The following is a 10,399-nucleotide window of genomic DNA, read 5'->3' as shown; positions in this document are numbered from 1 at the left end:
AGCAACAAGAAAAAAGTAGCTGAGACACCTTCTTTGACTAATCCACCTATCTGTTACCTGGCAGCAAGGCTGGCCAAGAACCTGAGAATGCAAATTATTACATCCTTTGGAACCAGTAAGAACATCTCCTTGATAGCCTCATAGGTCATTGGCTAGGATGAAATCCTTAACATGTATGTTGTCTTTTCACCTATAGATCTCACCTTGTTTAATTTGCACAGTTAATAAGTCATAGAGGTGGGTGTAAACCTAGGCATCCTGCTCTAATATCCCCATCCAACAGTTGTACATGAGCACACTTAGCAGCCAGCAGTACTGACACTGTTGAGTTTGCTGAGCAACTGTGCCCCTTCTAGTCAATATCAGTGGGAAACACATAGTCATTCCCTCACCATCTTGGAAATGGGTGGCATAGATGTCAGTAAGATCCTGAAGTCTGGGAATGGGAGCTGGATTCAGTCTTCCTGGTGATGACTTTCCTATATTCATCCCGCACCTGACAGGGAGACACAACAAAGCAAGGTAAATAAGGCTGGGATTGGGCCAGTCAGTAAGTTTGCTGCACAACATGAGATCTTGGGTTTGGATCTCCAGCACTGACATAAAAAGCTGAGTATGGTGCTCTGCCCTAAACAGGACACTGCATCACCTCACACACCAAGGACAGGGAACAACATGGAAGATAAGGTAAAAAGAATGTAAGCGCTGGAGGAGGGGTGCTGTGAATGCTGTCTTCCAGAATCGACAAGGCTATCACGCTCATGTACTCACAACAGCTGCCAGTGCCTGCACAAGATCAAGCCGGCCACATCATAGCTGGATTGGGAAAAAAGACCTCCAGGCCCCTCCCCTTACTGAGAAATGATTGCTAGTTGATCATTTATGAGACAGAAAAATTTCCTTCTCTGGGGATATGCTCCAATGATGTCCCCACACCCATGTATATATGGAAAACACTAACAAGACCTAATAGGGTTTTTCAAGTCATGAAACATGAAGGTGGTTGAGTAACATGTTCAGAAGAATATGTAGGAATCTGGGGGAAGAATTGGAGTGGATATGAACCTAGTTTATTGTGTGCTTGTATGAAATTGTCAAAAATAGAGAAAATTCAGAGGGGAATCAACATGGAGGCAGAGACAGAAGGATGCTTGCTGGGCCTTGACTGACAAGCCTAGCTCAACTGATGCTCCAGGCCCAGTAAGAGATCTTGTCTCAAAGGATAAGCTAGAAGAGCTAGAGAGAAGACTCAGTGGTTAAGAGTGTGTCCTGTTCTTGCAGATGGACTGAGTTTGGTTGTAAACACCTATGACAGGAGGCTCACAAACACCCACAACTCCATCTCTAGTGATCCAGTGCCCCTTCTGGCTGCTACAGGCACTACACTCATGTGCATAGGTACGATGACAGATTCTTCTGTAAATACCCTCAGCCTTAGGAGACCTTGAACTTTTCCCAAGCCTTACAACTAGGTTAATAATCTACCTTGAAATCATCTAAGACTGTGCTCAACCTTCTCTCCCACCATAGCCAAGCCTGCCTAATTCTATCCTGCCTTTAAGAGGACAATGTGGCTAGCCTTACTGAGCCTTGGATTGCCCATGTTATCAGTTTTTAAAATCTAAGCCAAAGACATAACTTTGTCATAAATTATGTGTTCTTCCCTTTCCCTAGCCTAGAATTGTGTGTGTGTGTGTGTGTGTGTGTGTGTGTGTGTGTGTGTGTGTGGTGATCATTTGCTGAGAACAGCAAACAGTTTGAATATAATCTGAAGAAAAACATTTCTTAAATGTGAAAAAAATACATAGATACAGGTCAATAAGATCTGCAGTTCTGAGTGCTCTCCTAGGTCAGCTGTGGTCAGTAAAGTAATTACTCCCCTTGTAAAACTCTATGAAAGACTTCTATAAGTAATTCCTTGACCTTTTCCATGCTGGTGTGTGTGTGTGTGTGAATGATGTGGGATTTCATTGGTCAATAAAGAAACTGCCTTGGCTCATTTGATAGGGCAGAATTTAGATAGGCGGAGTAAACAGAATAGAATGCTGGGAGGAAGAGGAAGTGAGCTCAGATGCAGGGCAGCTCCTCTCAGAGCCAGAAGCGATGCAGCCAGCCGCCAGGTCAGACATGCTGAATCTTTCCTGGTAAGCACACCTAGTGGTGCTACGCAGAGTATTAGAAATGGGCTAAATTAATACGTGAGAATTAGCCTAAAAGAGGCTAGATATAATGGGCCAGACAGTGTTTAAATGAATACAGTTTGTGTGTTGTTATTTCGGGGCATACGCTAGCCAGGCAGCTGGGAGCAGGGCGGCAGGAATGCAGCCCGCAGCTCCACACAACATGTGTGTGTGTGTGCTGTACAATAAACACAGAATGATCCCTTTGTTAGACAGAGGCACAACAGATAGACAACACACACAGGCAATAAAGACAGATCCAACATATAGCACATGTAGGTCAGACAGACCACAGACCACAGACTGAAGACAGACAGGAAGCACATGCAAGGAAGTGGAGAATTCACCGTTTGGTTTTCTTTTGGTCAAACTTCTCTAAGAGGAGGTCACACACATGTGCATATCAATTTAAATAAAGTACTAGAGGTGAGGGGGAAATGATGGAGAAAGACACCAATGTCAGTCTCTAGTCTCCAGGAAAACAAGAGCACATGTATGAATACACATGTACAACACACAATTACATACACATACACACAAATACATACAACACACATGCATACACAAGTGGGAATAAAGAAAATGGGGCACAGCCATTCAATGCTGCCATAAAAAGGCATGAGGCACTGATAGCTGACAAGTGTGGGCAAATCCTATGAACTTCATAATAAATAAAAATCTAGGTAAATGCCATTTATTATGTGAATTTATTTAGATATCAAGGCTAGATTGGGAGAGACAGATGGAGGAAGAGAGAGACAGAGAACATGTAAAGTCGAAGCTGTTTTTTAAGATAATACGATGGTGACAACAGTGTGAAGGAAAAGAGGAAAAGGAAGTGAGTGGCCACCTGCTGTGCTGAGCATGGACCAGGCTCAGGGCCAATCAGGGAATCATTGCATCATTCACTAATTTTCAGACATTTGTGAGACACCTTCTCTGTACCTCACACTTTCCACTCAGGGGCTCACACTGTCTCCCTAGCCAGAGAAAGAGATTCCAGGCCAGACCATATGACTTCCTGTAACCCTAGCACCCAAGAATCATGGATTTCAGACCTGCTGGTCCTATGGGAGAATCTGCCTCAAAATAGACAGACATTTAAAAATATTAGTGTTTTCTCACATTTCTGTGTAGTGTGTGTATCTCTGTGTATGCATATGTGTGTGGTATGTGTACATGTGTATATGAATGCATGTATGCATGTGTATGCTCATGTGTGCATGCATGTGGGTGGATGTGCATTTTATATGCATATATGTGCTTTGTGTGGCTGAAAATGCATGTGTGAATGTGCATTGCATATTTACATTTGAGTGTATGGGTTTTTACATGTGTGCTCATGAGAGTGTGTGCATGTTGTGCATGTATGTATATGTATACTTGGGTGTGGGAGTATGTGTGTGCATGTTTGTATTATTTGCATGTATATGTGCATGTATCCACACTTATATTTGTGCATATGTCCATGTTTGTCTATGTTCATGTGTGCATTTGTAAATATGTATGCATGCATGAGTTCATGTGTGTAAGAATGTGTGTTCATGTATGCATACATCCATGTTGGTGTACATGTGTGTGCATATCTGTGTTGGTTTGAAAGAAAATAGCCCACAATGGCTGTGGCAGTATTGGGAGGTGTGAATTTGTTGGAGTAGATATAGCCTTGTTGGAGGAAGTGTGTCAATGTGGGGGTGGGCTTTCAGTTCTCCTATTCTCAAGCTACTTCCAGTGTCACAGTCTACTTCCTGTTGCCTGTGGGATTAATATGTAGTAGCTCCTTCTCCAGTGCCATTTCTGCCTACACACCACCGTGTTCCCCACCATGATGATAATGAACTAAACCTCTGAAACTGTAAGCCACCACTACTGTGGGACAATGGTCTTGTATTCTGTAAAGTTTTGTCACTTTACTGGTTTAGTAAAATGCTGATTGGCCAGTTGCCAGGCAGGAAGTATTGGCAGGAGAATTCTGGGAAGAGGAAAGGCTTGGTCTACAGTCATCACCTAAATGCAGAGGAAGCAAGATGAGAATGTCTCACTGACATAAAGGTACCAAACCACATGGCTAACACAGACAAGAATTATGGGTTAATTTAAGGTGTAAGAGTTAGTTAGTAAGAAGCTTGAGCTAATAGGCCAACCAGTTTATTATTAATGTAGACTTTTGTGTGTTTCTTTGGAACTAAACAGCTGAAGGAACAGGTGGGACAGAAACCTCTCAACATGCCACCTCAAATGTTTTCCTTTATAAAAGTTACTGTGGTCATGGTGTTTCTACACAGCAATTAAAACCCTAATACAATGCCCATATTTTCATGTGTATCTGTATGAGCATGTATGTGTGTGTGCATTATGTGATGTGGGAGTGTCATATATCAATCTGTTGATTTCATTGGTTAAGTTATAATAAACCAACTGCTTGGCCTCAGCTTAGAACATAGATGGGAGGAGTAAACAGAATAGAATTCTGGGCGGAAGAGGAAGTGAGGTCAGACTCTGCTCTGCTCCTGGAGAGACCCGACAGCTCTGCTGGAGCAGAGACACCATGCTCAGCTCTCCCAGGCAGATGCACGCAATGAAGCTCCTCCAATCCCGGATGGATGTAGGCTAGAATCTTCCCGGTAAGCGCACCTTGGGGTGCTTACACACATCATTAGAAATGGGTTAGTCCAGGTGTGAGAATCAGCCTGTAAGGGCTAGAGTTCATGGGCCAAGCAGTTCTTAAATGAATACAGTTTGTGTGTTGTTATTTCGGGCATGAGCTAGCCAAGCGGCCGGGGTGTTGGGGACGCAGCCCCGCCGCTCCTATTTCAACAGATGGCGCCCAGACGTGTGGCTAACTGAATCCACAAAAAGCCTGAGAAAGCTTGGGAAAGAATGGAGTGAAGCATGTTTTCTTGGTAGCAGAAATTTCTTGGGTCTGCTCCGCTTGCTAGAGGCAAGCAAGCGCTCTCATCTAAGAGAGGCTTCCTGACTCAGCTTCAGCTGCAAAACCCTGCAGCTCATTAAGAGGTCCTGCCACGAAACACTTAAACGGTGTTGGTGAAAAGCTGAACGCATGCTTTTCGGTTTTCAGCCGTAGCAGGAAAAAAGTTGTGCTGTTTAAAAATGCCGGCTTTCTGGGCCGTCCTGCCAGGGCAAACTCTGACTGAGGCAGGAGGGCCAACTACCGAGAGAGGACTTGACTGTTGTCTGTTGTAGCTCGCTGGCTGGCAGGGACCTTGAAACGCCATAGAATTGTGGCTATAAACATGGCTACAGCCTGTATCTCCGCCATGAGGCTGGAAAGCTAAGGAATGGACTGGATCTAGCTGGCAAAGCCACGGCTTTAATCCTACTCATATTGCTCAGTAATTTAAAGGCTCGTGTGGTCAGAAAAAGAGAGATATACAGTAAAGAGATTCAAAGACAAAGAAAATGTTTAAATGATTTACAGTGTGTTAAAAATATATGCAAGCTAAAAGTTAAAAGTTCTTAAAAAAAAAAAAGTAAGAAAAAGAGAAGTTGTGTGTGGTAGTACACGCCTTTAATCCCAACGCTTGGGAGGCAGAGGGAGATTGACCTCTGTGACTTCAAGGTGTGGTAGCACACGCCTTTAATCCCAGTGCCTAGAAGGCAGAGACAAACAGATCTCTGTGAGTTCAAGGTGTGGTAGCAAACACCTTTAATCCCAATGCCTGGGAGGCAGAGACAGGCAGATCTCTGAGAGTTCAAGGAGAGCCTGGTCTACAGAGTTATTCCAGGTCAAAGAGATACAGAGAATATAAAAGTAAAAATAAACGAAATAGAGGTTAAAATAAAGCGTACAAAGATGGAAAATACACAGAGAATCTTGATACTGTATACTATTATGCTCTCTTTGAATTGTTTGAATGCTGAGGAAGGAGCAACAGCTGCCAAAAGATATTTGTTTATAAATGCTGCTGAACTAATCCAACGTAGAGATTTTGATGCCTTGACTTTGAAATTTGGATCTAAGGACATGATACTTTGGAAAGGAGTTTCTTTTTTTGTTTTCACAGAGGATGAGACCCTGTTCATTTCTTCTATTCCGATATGGTATGATGGACCACGCCCTCCTGAACGGTTGCTGTGAATACCTTCAGAAAATTGCTTCGCTCAACTGCCAACTGAGATGAAACTAGCACACAGGTTATACCATGAAAGACCTAATTAACGACGCCCCCATTCAGCAGGAAGCAGTTTGGAGAGAAAAAACTGCGCCCATGTTCCCAAATATGGTTTATAAATGTTCTTTTACATTTAAAGGGGGATATGATATAGATATGAATAATTTGCATTAGTATAGATTTTGCTTTATTGATAGAGATTTAAGGTCAATTTTGAATGTATATAGGTTGTTAATGAATAATCATTAATAGTAGTTAAGCTTGTAGTTATGTTAGTTAAGATTTTCTAGATGTGCATAGATATATTTTAGATAGGCATTCTTCATATCTTTCAAAGGCTAGAGAATATGGCATTTTACATGTTTTAATAACTTAGGACTTTTCATGACAATGAGACACTCTGCTCCTGGCAGCACCAATCTACTTCAAGAGGAAGATGGGCATCGAAGAGGATCCTTATGGAGTTTGATAGCCATTTGGGCAAGAAACTGCTCTTGCCTGGACTATTGCATAAACTGGACACAGAGAACCCGCAGAGAGAGGACTGCTGAACTTGCCTAAAGGTGAGATGATCTTTCGGGGTTCCTGATTCATGAAAGAGTCTGCAAGACATTCTTCAGGACAAGCAGATAGTGACTGCCTTTGAAATTTCCTGCTTTGTGGAAATGTCTGCTGGAAACTATGGGCCTGTAGGCCGAAGATGGATGCCCCAACGGTACAGAGGAACTTTGGGTGACTGTCCAGGCAGCGAGATGTCTCTGTCATTTCTAGAGCTTTGGATGTTAAGTTAAAGCCTTCTTTTTTTTTTTTTTTTTTTTTAAACAGAAAAAGGGGAAGTGATGTGGGAGTGTCATATATCAATCTGTTGATTTCATTGGTTAAGTTATAATAAACCAGCTGCTTGGCCTCATGGCTGGAACATAGATGGGAGGAGTAAACAGAATAGAATTCTGGGCGGAAGAGGAAGTGAGGTCAGACTCTGCTCTGCTCCCGGAGAGACCCGACAGCTCTGCTGGAGCAGAGACGCCATGCTCAGCTCTCCCAGGCAGCTGCAACCCACGATGGACTTAGGCTAGAATCTTTCCGGTAAGCGCACCTTGGGGTGCTTACACACATCATTAGAAATGGGTTAGTCCAGGTGCGAGAATCAGCCTGTAAGGGCTAGGGTTCATGGGCCAAGCAGTTTTTAAATGAATACAGTTTGTGTGTTGTTATTTCGGGCGTGAGCTAGCCAAGCGGCCGGGGTGTTGGGGACGCAGCCCCGCCGCTCATATTTCAACAATTATGCATATATATCCATGTTTTATGTGTATGCATTGTGCATGTATGTCCATGTTTTCATGTGCATGTGCTCACACTGAATGTATTGACAGTCTATAGAAGGTTTGGTGTTCCCAGCAATTGTGTCAATGCTTATTACCTACCTAAAGAAAAACATATTACTATTCTTTCCCTACAGATGAAGAAACTGAGCTTCGTGAAGGTCATGTGACCAATGTAATGTCACACAAATCATAAATGGAATCAATGGAATAGGCAGTTTGACACCTGGACTCTGCTATTCTGTACAAGCCCCATCACTTGAATGCCATGAATATACAAAAGGTGGTCACAGTCCAGCAGGTGGCTCAATGGGTAAATTGCTGCTTGGTGCACAAATGTGAGGACCTCAGTTCAAATCCTGAGGACCCACACAAAGTCAAGTGCAAAATGTGTAATCTGTAATCACCATACCCTTGTGTTGAGAAGGGAGGAACAGACAGGAGGATTGAGCCAGATGTCCCAGCATACACAGTGATGAACTACAAACAAGTCTATCTCAAACAAGATGGAAAAAATACCAAGGTGTCCTCTGACCCCTACATTTGTGTCATAGCATGCATGTACCTGCATAGGCACATGATATATACAGAAAATTGGCTGGTGAGGCTCTGTCAGAAGAAGGAAGAAAAAGGGACAAAAGTCAGAAAGAGGCTGCACCTGGCATCCTTGAGTTTTGAGACTTCTGAGCTGACGCTGCAGAGCTTCTGCCTTAGCACCCACAGGGTCCAAGTGAGGAGAACAGAGTTGATCTGCAAGGTCAAGCAGAGGGTAGGTAGACAAGACACACAGACTGATCATAACCAATCTAACGTAGAAATCTGGCCTCCAGTAACCCATCCAGGATGCCAGACTTCAGTCCCGGATTTGTCAGATCCAAATGACTAGGACTGAATCAGTTACTGATGACTTCCCTACTAATGCCTCTGCTTCCAATTTAGGATGAGCATCAGAAATCCATCATCACTGACCACATGAGACACCCCACTTATACTTAGTTGACCTGCTGCTTCCCCATGCTACAGCATCCAAAACACACTTCTTATGCAGTGAAACTGGTCCCTCCCTCCCTGCTTCTGAGTCCACACTGTCTCAGTTATATACACCTCCTGTATTACAATAAAACAACCTTGCAACAAATTGTCTTTGTTGTTCCCATGTTGTTGTTGTTGTTTTATTTCCACCATCTATTAAATTAGAATTGAAGCCAAGGTTGAGGTTATAGATTATGACACAAGAGAGTTGGTTGATTCTCTTCAAAGGTATTTCCCCAGCCTCCTCAAAGTGGTTTGATGGTATTAATTGTCAACACTAGGAGGAGGCAAGCCTCCAGGAACACCTGTGAGAGACTGTCTAAGGGTCATCTCTAAGTATACATGTGGGAAGAATCTTGACTAGAGGGAAGACTCGGCCACTGTGGGTGGCACCATTCCCTAGGCAGAGGCTTGTGTATATATGAGAGTGGAGAAACTGAACTGAGCACAGTATGCATGAGCTCATTGCTCATTGCTCTTGACTATGGGTGTGATGTGATTAGTTGTTTGACTTCCTGTGGTCTTGATTTTTCACAATGATTGGCTGTAACTTGGAACTGTGAGCCAAATAAGTCCTTTCTCCCTTAATAATGGTATATTGGGTGGGGCATTCCACTATAATTATAATGATTTTCTCCTTCCCTTTCCTCCCTTCAGTCCCTCCTTGCTCACTTTCAAATTCATGGCCTTTTTTTGTTGTAATATACATATATGCAAACTTACATGTTTATGTGTGTGTTATGTGTGATCTGCTGTTTAGCAGTATCTGGCTGCCTTTGTCACTGTGGCTCTGCAATATAATTTGATTTAGTTTTGTTTCATGTTCATTATTATTTTACCTGCATGAATGTCAATGTGAGGGTGTCAGAGCCCTGAAACTAAAGTTACAGACAAATGTAAGCTGCCATGTGGGTTCTCTCCAGCCTCAGCTGCACTATAATCTGAGGTCAGGTATTGAGACAACTCCAGTCATCATCTCCTGATGACTTATTTGGTTATTTCTCATCTCTTATAGTTCTATGTAAATTCTTGGGTGGTTTTTATAGATCTGTGAAGTATTTTATGAAAATTTCACTGAATCTGTAGATTACTTTTGATAATAAAACCCATCCATTTTACTACATTAATTCTGCCAATCCAGAATCCTAGATAGTCTTTCTGTGATCTAGAATCAGATATCAATGACACAAGGAAAAAAGAACCTGGGTGAGAGCAGAAACACAACTTCATAAGAAGTAGAGGCTTGAGAGAAGGAAAGTAGCAAGAGATAATGTTTGCCACATTTGACTTTGACAGCCAGTGTGACACAGTCTACAGGAGAGAGTGTCAGCTGAAGAGCTGCCTGGGTCAGACCGGCCTGTGGCTATGTCTGTGGGGCACTGTCTTGATTGCTGTCTTCTGTTGGAGCCCATGCCAGGGTGGGAGGTACCATTCAGACAGCAGATGGTCCTGGCATGTTTGAGAAAGCAAGCTAAGCAGGAGTCCACGCCTGGACCAGCAAATAGCAATGCTTCTCAGGCTTCTATTTCAAGTGCCTCCTTGCATTCCCACCCTGACTTCCTGCAATGATGGACTATGGCTTTGTCTTAAAGTTCCTATTGCTGCAAGGAATCACCACTATTGCTGCAAGGAATCACCATGACCAGGAAGCAAGTATCAGAAGGAAAGGGTTTATTTGACTTGTACTTCCACATCACTGTTCATCATTGAAGGAAGTCAGGGCAGGAACTCA

General features: G+C 43.0%; 1 long non-coding RNA gene across 1 annotated transcript; it reads left to right on the top strand.

Moving 5' to 3' along the window:
* Window positions 1-5,386: 5,386 nt before the first annotated feature.
* On the top strand, window positions 5,387-7,135 carry LOC126494059 (uncharacterized). The gene is made up of 2 exons (XR_007589918.1): window positions 5,387-5,691; window positions 5,761-7,135. It is a non-coding gene; the product is annotated as an uncharacterized lncRNA (long non-coding RNA).
* The last annotated feature ends 3,264 nt before the right edge of the window (window positions 7,136-10,399 follow it).

Source organism: Alexandromys fortis, unplaced genomic scaffold (assembly GCF_014885135.2).
Source record: "Alexandromys fortis isolate MF-2015 unplaced genomic scaffold, M_Fortis_MF-2015_v1.1 scaffold_364, whole genome shotgun sequence".
NCBI lineage: Eukaryota > Metazoa > Chordata > Mammalia > Rodentia > Cricetidae > Alexandromys > Alexandromys fortis.
The sequence above is the reverse complement of the archived record's forward strand: the minus strand, read 5'-3'. Positions and strand labels throughout refer to the sequence as shown.